Genomic DNA, 12,758 nt, shown 5'->3' on the forward strand with positions numbered 1-12,758 from the left:
CTTGGCTGTGTCCTTTTAATGGCAAGCAATTCACACAGCAATGTGCACAAGAAGTTCAGAGAGAATAAAATACCTATCCATAAAAAGTGAAATAAAACTTGTAATCCTCTTCAGGGTAACCTCTTCAGAGCTCAGGTCTCTTCATGCAATCTGTATGGATTCCCAGTAAAGGCTCCAATATGAACTTTGTAAGAAAATTACCACTTCTTGTAAATCACTTAGTGTTTTCATTTGTTTGGGGTCTTTGGTATGAATTTTAAGTAATGGAGAAAATTAAGATAATTGTGCTCTCCCAAGCTTATACTCAGATACTGATTATTTTCCTTTAAGCAAACACAAAATTCTTGGTTCTAAGGAGGGAGAGCCAAAAAATATAGAGGTAACAATTAGAATTTCTTATTTCATACTGGTTATAGATGCATTAAGGTGTATAAGCTCCAGGGTCAGTATAAGCCTTGCTCAGCTTTCTTTAAAAGCATTGGGAGTAATAAAGACTTCCATTTTATCTTCAGTGAAATAATACTGCTGAAATATCACCTCATTTTTGATGTCAGCAGTGATTTCTTTTTACCTCCATGATGTCAAATGGGAATTATTATTATTAGAACGATGGTTTCCTAATGATGCTGTAAAAAGGAGAAACTGAAACTCTTCCCACCAAACATCTATATCCTGCCTTCTCCATAGGGTAAAGCAGATGGGCTCAACCAAACGCCATTCTTCAGCTAGTATCAGCGCACTAAGCAGACAAATCAAGAGGCATGCTTAAACATTTAGAAAGAGAAGCATAATGGCTTATTTGGTTACATAGTTGTGTATACGTAGTCTGGACAACAGAGAAAAAGGACACTTAAACTATAGGAATTCTTGCTGGGAAACATAGCCCGAAACACTCACGATCAATTTTCTGTTCTAGAAAGTAAAAACAGCAAATCAGTGTCCAGATCACTATCCAGAAGTCATTGCACCAGGTTAAGTCGACAGCTACAGGGAATGAAAGCCTCATGCGATGGTCCATGTTTGACTACTGGCTTCGGGTATGGCATACTGGTGATGGACACACCACTGAAATGCTCTGTGCCTTTGGCCTCCCATTCTGTCACATGAGCAGGTACAGAGCAACCTTGCTTCATATGACAGCAAATTATACTAAAAAATTGCGCTTTTGAGTAAATGATGGGCCTTGGACCTTATACAACCACCTATCCATGTAGAAAGTCAGTGAAGAGCAGCTGCAAAGTGGTACTATCTGTGTGAGCGCATGGGACATTTTGATTTTGCTAATACTTTCACTTTGGTCCAAATATAAAGAGCTACAGTGCATAATGATTCCCTACCATTTTTACATAGACTTATTAACATGTATTGCTTCACACTAGTTGATAAAGCTTGCAGGTCTTTAGGGTGGAGAAATCTATGGTGGATATGAAAAAAACATTAATCAAATTGAAAAAAAAGGTCTCTACAAAGTTTGTTTTGAAATAAGAAAGGCAAAGTTTGCAAAGGAGCCAAGCCAGCTGCCAGGCAATAAGGTGGATGCCACCAGCCCTGCTCTTCTCCCACAACAAGGTGTCAGGAACAGCAGCCTCGGGGAGCTCCCCTGGGCTAAACCCAAGGGGCAGGAAAATGTGTTTTTCTGCTGGTACATTGCTTCCTTTTCTTTCTGAGGAAAAGGATTTTGGAGTAGCTCTTCTACAGCCAGTGAAAGCCCAGTTGAGAGCAGGAGCTCATCTTTTTCCGGGTTTTCTCTGAAGGTTCTGCTAAACTTCACACTATCTGATCTGAGTACTTTTTGATTTGGCGTCTCATTTTGCCTATTCAGGGCAACCATCAAAACAAAAGAAGTACCAGTCTGAGAAAATGAAGTGTGATGTGCTGGAACACAGAGATGATTTGACAATATTAATGCGCTAGGAAGAAAGGCTGAGGGTGAAGTACGGCATGTAATCACAGTTGGCTCTGACACAAACAGCCATTGTTATCTTTGGCAAGTTACTTGATCTCTTGGTATGTCAGCACTTTCCAGCCTCAGAGTGTTGCAGAAGTACATTCATTAATATAAATGACATTATAAACAACAGGAAAAAGCCAATAAAACATAATGCTTCGCACAGGTAAGAACCTGAAGAAAAACTAAAAGAAAGTTTAAAAACCATGTGGGAATTATGGGTTAAAAAACAAATGAGAGGATTCCTTTCCAAGTTCATGATGAGGTGGAATAATAATTCAGTGTTTATCTCACTGTTGCACAATGCAAATAAATTAATGCAGGTATTATATCACTAAGGGAGATGTGCAGGGTAGGGAGCAGGAAAAAAAGGAACTTTTAAAAGGATTCGGGTTTAACAGGACAAAGAAACAGCCCGATCCTTAAAAATTGTGGGCAGCTACATTTCAGCATGTATTGAATAAAGTAATTAATGATGAAGGAAAAATTACAAGGAAGCAATTCATAATGACAATATTTAAATAGCATTTTAAATATCTGCAGCTGTTTGTCAAAGAGATTTTCTCTCCTGTTTTTTAAATTTCAAAGAACATGTGATTGTAAAAATTTATTAATGAGACCCAACTTGTGTAGCTGGTATGTAAAATGTGCTGTACGACCTTAGCTATTCAAGGGAACATGCATGGTGGCCTTTCCTTTGTGGAGTGAATGTGGAGACAGGTGCAACAACTATGCTTTTTCCTGGTGCCTGTGTTACTTACACATGAACGTTACATTCAAAAGGAACTTCTACTTGCCCACTAGTACAGCCTGTGACAGATCACAGTGTAATGAAAGTAATGTCTGAGCGTAGGTTCCACGTTTGTGGAACAGCTGTATTACTAGAAGATATTCTCGTTTAGAATCTTCATGCAATTCTTCAAGAAAATATTTACTTCCAGAGGCAACAGTGAAAAATACTCTCTTGCAAAAATATGGTCTTCTCGCTCTAGTTAACTCATAATTGTTCTACAAAAGCTAAATACACGTACGTGTTTGCATAAGATGTTAGGATTATACCCTTATGACTATGAATTCAAGACTTGTATTTCCTAGTCAACAGCTACTGATCTCATGTTACCAGATTAAGACAATGTGCAACGAGAAACAAATTTTCTTAAATGCAAAATTCACTGAAATGCAAGTTTAAGAACCTTCCATTCAGTTTCGTCCTAGTTCTGAATTTTATTGACCGTTTCACACTCAATAAAGTTTTACCAGGGGAAAGATGATACTGCTTCTGCAAGTATCTGCTGAAGAGCAGGAAGATGGACTCATCTACATTAGCTTAGTATTAGTTACATTTTTTCAATGTATCAGCTTATTGTCTCTTCTAAGCATACTGTGGACAAAACCTTTGAACTCTTGGAAGTGGTAAAGAGCTATTAGTGACTGCATTTGCACATCTAATACAATGTTTACATTATGAAAAGGAGGTGGGCCAAAATATCCACTGGCAGCAGCTACAAAACAGCCAAGTGGAGCAGAGATGCTGGCAGCAGCATCCGTCTGTCCTGGAGCAAATTCTGGCTGGTGACTCTTCACAGAGCACTGTGTGGTTTTCTTCTACGTAAGGCATATTCCCAGTCTTTAACAATAAGCAGTGGCAGACAACTTGGTGGGTAACTTTAAGAAAACTCTGTGGACTGAAGACCTCTCTTTTTCATCGGGCATTCCCACCCAGGAGCACGATACCTTTCTCCCAGCATGTAATAGGAGGTATTTTCTGGTTCCTACTCTGGTGAGATCTCATTGCTCTCATCCTACTCACTGATCTCTATTAACACTGCAGTGGATCTCACACTGCACTATTAGTTCACACATCGAGATAATCAGCGCTGCTTATGAAAATGCAACAAACGTCTTGTATCTCTATGGCTCAATAAAACTTGGTTCTTGAAAAAACACCAGATTTGGCTTGGAACAGATCTCTGTCCATTTTGAATGTTTTATTGTGTATCAGAGTAAATCTTGATCTCGTGGTTTTCCTTCACTGTTATATCCACTGACTTTTAAGAAAGGTAGCTTCAGAATTATACTGCCTAAAGATCAGAATCAAAGGCAATTGCTGCTAATTTGGTCATAATATTATCTTTTTATATCACTCAATTTTTGATAACATAATTTATGAAAATTGAACACCTCCCAGAAAGTAATCTCTGTTTGCTCATTTTTATGTTTCCTTCCCTTTCAGAATCCAGTTTGTGATTTCACACTTACACAGTTTGCAACACACTGCAATAAAATCACAACTCTGAGGCCATATGTACATTTAAGACAATATTTGAGGAGAAACACATCCTGATACAGGTGTCAGGAATACTAAGCTGCAGTCATCATGAAGAATGATCAAAGCTTGAATCTTTCTTTCAAAGATGACTACCATTAAAAAGGCCTTTTATATAATACTAACTGGTTAGTTTCATCAGTGCTACTGCAATAAGGACTGCCTACCAGTCATATATTCATGTCTCCAGATGGTAGAACAGTGCTACAAATCCTGTTTAAATTCCCACTCAGCCCTGAAAATGTTTTTTGAGAAGGTGGAGTTAGTAGCTGCTGAACACTTTCAAAAAATTGGTTAATGTATTTAGATGTTGAGTGTGAACCAAGCTTTTCCAGACAGCTCTCCTAATAGAATCTCACAGCTCTATAGCAAGGGATACAATGAACTCTAGTCTTCTTAATCCTGTTGCAGACCATTTTTTCTTGAACCGTATCTTTATATCTACAAGTAGATACTTCATATGACTCAGATTGGCCGATTAGTATTTTGTTCTTTTATAAGTAATGCTGCATCTTTACTAGCTAAGAGACTTCCTTTTGACTAAAAGGTCATCGATTTACATGGGTGAATTCTCGATCAGTTCTTTCTCTCTGACAAATTACCTTTAAGTCTTCCCAGTGCTGAAAAGTCTGGGGAATGTATGTGCTGACATTTAGAAAACTCTTCACATAATGCTTCCTGATGTTGGTTTCTTATTCCTTCTTCACTCAATTAAGGAGGTGTGGTAGTAGCCATGTGATGAAATACTAAATTCTGCAGTTTTCTTTCTTCCTACAGAGAAAGGTCAGGATACCTTTCTGGGACAGAGTAGAATACTTGACAGAAAAGATTTCAAGGGGGAAAAATATTAGAAGAGGAGAAAAGAATTTAGGCCAAGCTAGAAAGTGGGATCTGTGAATTCCCTCAGGCTGACAAGGGAATTAAATCTGACTCTAATATGGCCCACATCCGAGAAATGTACTAATCATTAGACTATTATGCAAAAAACAGCTGCCTTCTCTTTCTTCCTCCTTCCTGTTCCCCTGAACTGGAAGGTGGTTTTCTTCTGTGTTCTTAATCAGCCCATGATATATTGGGTCCTTAAAGTGATTTTGGAATAGGGACATCTTGTTTCTGAATCCCAGGTGAATCTTTCACTTAGATGGGAAACAATAATTCCATTTTTGGATTGATTCAAGAGAATGGTATCACAAAGCAAGTGCAATGGCATAATTTTGTCTCTCTAACAGAGTTGGCTCTCTTGCCCTCTTGGATTAATGAAACTAAATTCTGGCAAAACCTGCACTTAATTCAAGTGCACAACTGAGATTTACAAATCTTGCCCAACTCTTCAAGTTCTTCTAAAAAAAGAAATAATTAAAAATACTCATTTTAAATTGTGAATAAAGGCAGGATTAGCGTGGAAAAAGGCTGATAACAGAACTGTGATGGACATAAAATTTCAACAAGAAATTTAGATTTCCATCTTCAAAATTGGCATTCAAAGAATTCTAACTTTATGATTTTAAATGCAAAATCTGAGAGAACAACCTCAGAAAATGTTCAAGTTTAAACAAGTAGAAAGATGCCTCGCACAAAACAAACAGATGAATTCATGTAGACTACAAAGACTAATCTGTGAAAACACTTTTATGGACTTTTAAATATCATTTAAAATATTTTGATATACAGCAACTGATGTATGAGGCATAGCTAACCGAATTGAATCCTCCATTACTTAAATGAAGACATTAGATGCGCAGCAAAAAACATTGACATTTCTAAACTAAACTTGCTAAAACAAGTTTTTATATAGCAATTTTCTTGGTTTTATGCAGTATGTCCACTGGTACTTCAGATCATGCTGTTAGGTTTAACAGTCCTCTGTGATTTAATAAATAATGAAGATAACTTTGCTCCCTTCGTTGCAATTTGGTCAGTTTGTTTAAGCTTGCTTACTTTCCACAATTCTCTTGCACATGAAGAATACAGAGAAGAATAGAGAGAAAAACAGGTGTGAATACCTGCGCTTCGCATTGATACTGTGATACTGTGAAGCAGCAATGCAGGGCTTACACTTCTATCCAGAGCTAACATTTCTGTGACATACTAAAGGACTTCAGAACTCCTGAAAGTCATATACAAATAGCTGAAACAAAGTCCATTTCATTAATCTCCAGAGACTGTGTATGTGCTTTTCTATAGCCCCAAGGCACTCTTCAAAGACACCAAGGCCTCACTTCCAGGCACAAGTATCCGAGTAACCTAGCAAATATTTATTTTCTCAATAATACAGGCTCAAAAGTCTAAGGTTGCAAGTAAGATCTTGCTGAGTGCATGACAGCTGTTATATTTACTTCCAGTTACTGAAGAGTCTGCGCTAGACTCATTTCCTTGTGACCCCAATGACTTTTATGTTTTAATGACATGGAGACCGTTTCTTGTTGACACTGAATTAGCCACAGCAGGCATCTAGGTAGCACAGCAGATAGAAAGTACTGCTCCAAGTAGGAAGGTACAGCCTGAAGGATTTTTAAGATGCCCTTAACTCTGCTGATGGATTGCCAAGAAGGTTGATTGCCAGCTGCTTGGGAGATGGAGAGGCAACGGATGTTGGTTATACCAAATTCAAAGATTGCCACAGTGACAGTAAAAGTACAAGGGAACCTCCTCACGTTTGCTTATCCACCTCTGTAATAGCTTGCCGCGAGAGGGCTACTCCATAAAGCAGTGGAGGAATACGTATGAATACATACTAACACATCTGATGAGATGACGAACTGGAAACTACTGGCAACTACCGGCTCTGATGATGTTCGATGCTTTGACTACTTCATTCCATTAATTATGCTGTGTTCCAGAGAGCAGTATAAGGCCCTAAAGGTTTTAAAAAAGAAAATCTTAGCACAATCTGACATGAAAGTAAATGTGACAAAACAATAACAAGATACTACAAGGTAGTAGGAAATGTATCACTGGACTTGAGCAAAGAGTACTTGTACTCCAGAGTACTCCTGGCAACTCAAGAAGAGTACAAGGATCTCGTTAGGTCAAGCAGAGACAAAATTAGAAAGGCAAAAGCCCAGCTAGAGGTCAATCTGGCCACAGTCATAAAGGATAACAAAAAATGCTTCTACAAATATATTAACAACAAAAAGAGAGCCAAGAAAGATCTCTGTTCCTTACTGGATATGGTGGGAAACATTGTCACCAAGGATGAGGAAAAAGCTGAGGTACTTAATGCCTTCTTTGCCTCAGTCTTTAATAGCCAGACCAGGTATCCACAGGGTATTCAGCCCCCTGAGCTGGAAGACGGGGATGGAGAGCAGAATAAACTCCCCATAATCCAGGAGGAAGCAGTTAAGGACCTGTTAAGCCACCTGGATACCCACAAGTCTATGGGGCCTGATGGGATCCACCCAAGAATACTGAGGGAGCTGGCAGAGGAGCTTGCCAAGACACTCTCCATCGTTTATCAGCAGTCCTGGTTCACAGGGGAGGTCCCAGACAACTGGAGGCTTGCCAGCGTGACGCCCATCTACAAGAAAGGCCAGAAGGAGGATCCCGGGAACTACAGGCCTGTCAGCCTGACCTCCATGCTGGGGAAGATCATGGAGCGGTTCATCCTGAGGGTGCTCAGCATGGGTTCATGAAGGGCAGGTCCTGCTTGACCAACATGATTGCCTTCTATGACCAGGTGACCCACCTAGTGGATGAGGGAAAGGCTGTGGATGTTGTCTACCTGGACTTTAGTAAAGCCTTTGACAGCGTCTCCTACAGCATCCTCCCAGAGAAACTGGCGGCTCGTGGCTTAGACAGGGGTACTCTTCGCTGGGTAAAGAACTGGCTCAGATGGCCAAGCTCAGAGGGTTGTGGTGAATGGCGTTAAATCCAGCTGGCGGCCAGTCACAAGCGGTGTTCCCCAGGGCTCGGTCCTGGGGCTGGTCTTGTTCAATATCTTTATAGATGACCTGGATGAGGGGATCGAGTGCTCCCTCAGTAATTTTGCAGATGACACCAAGTTGGGTGGGAGTGTTGATCTGCTGGAGAGTAGGAGGGCTCTGCAGAGGGATCTGGACAGGCTGGATCGATGGGCAGAGGTCACCTGTATGAGGTTTAATAAGACCAAGTGCCGGGTCCTGCACTTGGGTCACAACAACCCCATGCAATGCTACAGGCTTGGGGAGGAGTGGCTGGAGAGCTGCCCAGCGGAAGAGGATCTGGGGGTGCTGGTTGACAGCCGGATGAACATGAGCCAGCAGTGTGCCCAGGTGGGCAAGAAGGCCAACAGCATCCTGGCCTGTATCAGAAATAGTGTGGCCAGCAGGAGTAGGGAAGTGATTGTGCCCCCGTACTTGGCACTGGTGAGGCCACACCTCGACTCCTGTGTTCAGTTTTGGGTCCCTCACTACAGGAAGGACATTGAGGTGCTTGAGCGTGTCCAGAGAAGGGCAACGAAGCTGGTGAGGGGTCTGGAGCACAAGTCTTATGGGGAGTGGCTGAGGGAAGTGGGGTTGTTTAGTCTGGAGAAGAGGAGGCTGAGGGGAGACCTTATCGCTCTCTACAACCACCTGAAAGGGGGCTGTGGTGAGGTGGGTGTTGGTCTCTTCTCCCAAGTAACTAGTGATAGGATAAGATGAAGTGGCCTCAAGTTGCACCAGGGGAGGTTTAGACTAGATATCAGGAAAACTTTCTTTATGGAGAGAGGGGTCAAGCATTGGAACAGGCTGCCCAGGGAGGTGGTAGAGTCACCGTCACTGGAAGTATTCAAGAAACGTGTGGATGTGGTGCTTTGGGACATGGTTTAGGGGGCATGGTGGTGTTGGGTTAACGATTGAACTTGATGATCTCCAAGGTCCTTTCCAACCTTAATGATTCTGTGATAGTAGTTTTCAATTAAAATTAGCTTTGACATGTCTGAGAAGGTAGGACAATAGAAACATTGAAGGTGGGAAACCTGTTAAGTGGACAGAATTGTGACGCTCAAATGGAGGAGATCAAATGGAAAAGGAGATCAAATGGAGACAGTAAAAATCCAAATGAAATACAAAACTGTCCTTACTGATGAAAAAAATTTTAAAAAGGAAGATGTGATACATTTTCAGCAGAGAAAAACAGTAAGTCTTTGCATCATGTATCTTAGACAACAGCTGTGATGGTAATACATTCTGAGTTTTGCAGTAAATAGAATTTTTTTTTTATTTGTTTTCAATGTTTTTTTATCATCTGATTACATTTTATTTGACTTTTTTTTTTTAAGATTGTAGATTTACTCACTGAAAACTGAATAGTTCCCTAGTACTGTATATAAACTCTTATCCTATAAGCCCTGAGCCTAAGAATATTATGAATAGGGAAAATTGGATTCAAGGAGGCTGCTGGGAAACAATGAAAGGGAGGGAGAGAGGTAGGATTAATCATGTAACCACGTTCCCATTTCAGACTTTTAAGGTAATATAATTCATGGGAAAAAAGGCCATTACCTCCATCTTTACACATAATTCAGGGCTAATTAAATCAGTCCAGGAAGGGTCTATAAACATGGCTCATCTCACGTCAGAACGGTCTGGAATAGGGTCTGAGATCTACATATGTGTAAGTCTCTGAGTGTGGGTTTTGTTCCAACATTTCTTTTGAAAGAAAATTAGTCCCGACTAGATCAACCCAAATGATTAATCAATCTCATTCTCTGACTGTTTTCAATTTTATGTGATTTTCCTGAGGCAGGGATCACTCATTCTGAAAATTGGCTAAGCATCTTGTGGACCACCTCAATCATTTGCTATCTAAAGAAACCATTCATCAGCAGTCCGCAAAGCAGGGAAAATACGGAGATGTGGTTCTGAGCTCAGTAAGTTTGGAAAAAGACACAACCACTTCACAAAGATGAAAAATTTTATCACTGCTGGAGGACTGAGTCCATGGGGAGCTGAGTACCTTTTACAGACCTAAAACCTGACTCGCATAAATTCCCAGCACACTGCTCCTGATGAATGTTTGTATGCTGATTCAGGAGGGTTACCCACCCACAGTGACACAAAAGCGCAAGGGAAGCTGTTGGCCAGGAGCCCTTGCTTTTTGCAGAGGGAAAATTCAGTGCTCTGTTGTATTCTGAAGGTGTGAGACAGTGGCTCCTGAGTCCGCCTGCTCCACCAGGATTTCCCGCAGGAACTCTGCTGCACATGACTCCAGCTGGCATAGTGTTTCCTGGGTAAGTGCTGGAGGTCTTCCAGGGACCTCTGACGCAGAACTTAGCCAGCTATTCCCATGAGCCTTGTCAATATTATGTAACAATTCTTCCCTTTGATAATTTCTTATAGCTATACATCCATAAAGCTCATGGATCTCTCTTAATTTTAATAAAATATATATCTGAACAAATTCAAGAAGCCTTAAGTTTTTTCTGGCACTGGACTTTTAGAAATCAATGAATAAATTGGTAATATTCCTAAAAGTATGAATGACATTCACTATAGCAGTTGAGTTTTATTACGCTTGTCTAATACACCAACTGAGAATGATGTTTAAACAAAGCAGTTCTTAACCCTCAGTTTAAAAGACATTCATGTGATCCATCTCCTAAAATGAACACACAATTTTTCTGGGGCTCACCGAGGCTGTGGATAATTATCTTTCCATAGAACATAGAGTGCCAATAACCACGCTTTTGAAAAACTGTCAAAGTATAACTCACATGGCTGGACACAGCTGAATTCAGCCAAACACTGTCAGTTACAAAATCCTCAAAAACGTCAAAAAGCAGAAGAACTATACCTCTACATTTACACATGCCTAGAACTTGCACACTGTTTATGCAATTTTATTCATGCTGACTTGCTGATGCCTCATGGAAAAATTTGGAAAAAAACAAATGTTTTATTTACAGACAGTTTTGTTGACTATCATACTTTTTCTTTTTATCCGTTCTTTGTGTCTAGGAAAAGCTGGCTACAAAATAGTATCTGATCTTTCAAAATTCATTCTGCTCTACCTGTGACATCTCAGTTATGGTTTTTAGTGTTTCCATGAGGCATCAGCAGGTCTAGGAGAGAAATGAAACTGCACTTATATGATAGACTTCACTGTGTCTTCCTTTTGAGTAAAGGGTCTACTTTGAATTCAAAAACTGTACTGTAATGAGTAAAAAACCCACCTTGTGAAGCCAGCTCATTCTAGATATTGCCCTATTCTGGTGCTGGACTAACATTAGATTGTCAGGAGCCCAAGAAGAGAGAACGACAAAGTCACTCACACGTCTTCCTTTTGTTCTCACCTACAACTGGCAAAGGAAGTCAGAATACAAAATCCACAGGCAAATTCTCTATTTTTTCCATTACTGTTGCAGTAAAAATATCCAGCAAAGCAAGTTCTCTGACAATCTAACTTTGGTCTAGATGGATGGTCCTGGATGGACCATGTCTGATCATGAAAATTAGTGTAACTTCAACGACCTGCCCATTCATTCATTAACTTGCCTTCCTCCTCCTGAGGCTGCCAGTACACTTCCTGGTCTTGATACCTTCTGAGACTTGTAAACCGGTCAGCGTGACCAAGTACAGAGTGCATTCTTTCAGGTGTTGACAATTAAGCAGTACACAGATCAAAACTTGTGGTGCCTTAAGAAACCACTGATTTGGACCTAAACTTCCATTATCAACTATTTCAATCATCTCGTCCCAGAAACTATCCAACTGAAGGACGCCCAGTCATTTGCTTGCAAAGACGACACTTCTACCAGATTTCTACTGCTCAGGTAGACTACCTCAATGTTATATTCATAGAGAATTTTTTGAGATAAGTGAATTGGGGAATTTTACTACAAAGCTCCTCTAAATCTGTTTCTGAAAACTGAAAAAAATGCTTTTGAAAGTTTTTAAATGAACGTTGACAAGCAACTTCTTTAAATACACACACATTCTCAGACTTACCTTTTTGCACCACTCTTTTATCTTGTATAACACTTAATGGATGACATATTTCATTCCACAAGTTCACAATGTTAAAAATGTGCTATTCCTTCTAGTTTTAGTATACTGCAAAGCCACTGATAGCTACAGGCACTATGAGTGATATACGACTGAAGAAAAATGAGATTACTGTTGATAAGGAACAAGAGACTTTCATATCTTAAAAGAGTCTGAAATCCAGCAAATATGATCCCCAGCAGCAGATGCCCCTCAGATAGACAATGAAAGAAAAATGGTGGAAAAGTACTCGTTCTGGCTTGTTGTTTCCTTCAGCCAGAATGGCAGCAAAATTAAATAGCTCTAGCATACCGTCTGCATGAAGAAACCCTACCTCCCTGGGAAAAACATAACCCAAAGACAACTAACAGTCTAACAAAATGAGCAGTAATTTTCCACTATGGAAAAGTGTTGTTACTGTGACTCACCTTCTTTGATAAAATACATCTTTAGTCTGAAAGTGTTGTTCTTTTGAAGGTTATCATGCTGTTATCATCAATGTTTATTGTAATAACGATCAATTTAATGGAGGTGTAGTACC

The 12,758-nt window shown here is 40.0% G+C and overlaps 1 protein-coding gene across 6 annotated transcripts in view; it reads right to left on the bottom strand.

Annotated features, from left to right (window-relative positions):
• Positions 1–12,758, bottom strand: part of NPAS3 (neuronal PAS domain protein 3) — a gene marked incomplete at its 3' end in the record, with an annotated part of 626,985 nt that overhangs the window by 47,567 nt on the left and 566,660 nt on the right. The gene's annotated exons all lie outside the window — the stretch shown is intronic.

Source organism: Phaethon aethereus (genome assembly GCF_964289735.1).
Source record: "Phaethon aethereus genome assembly, chromosome: 5".
NCBI classification, from domain to species: domain Eukaryota; kingdom Metazoa; phylum Chordata; class Aves; order Phaethontiformes; family Phaethontidae; genus Phaethon; species Phaethon aethereus.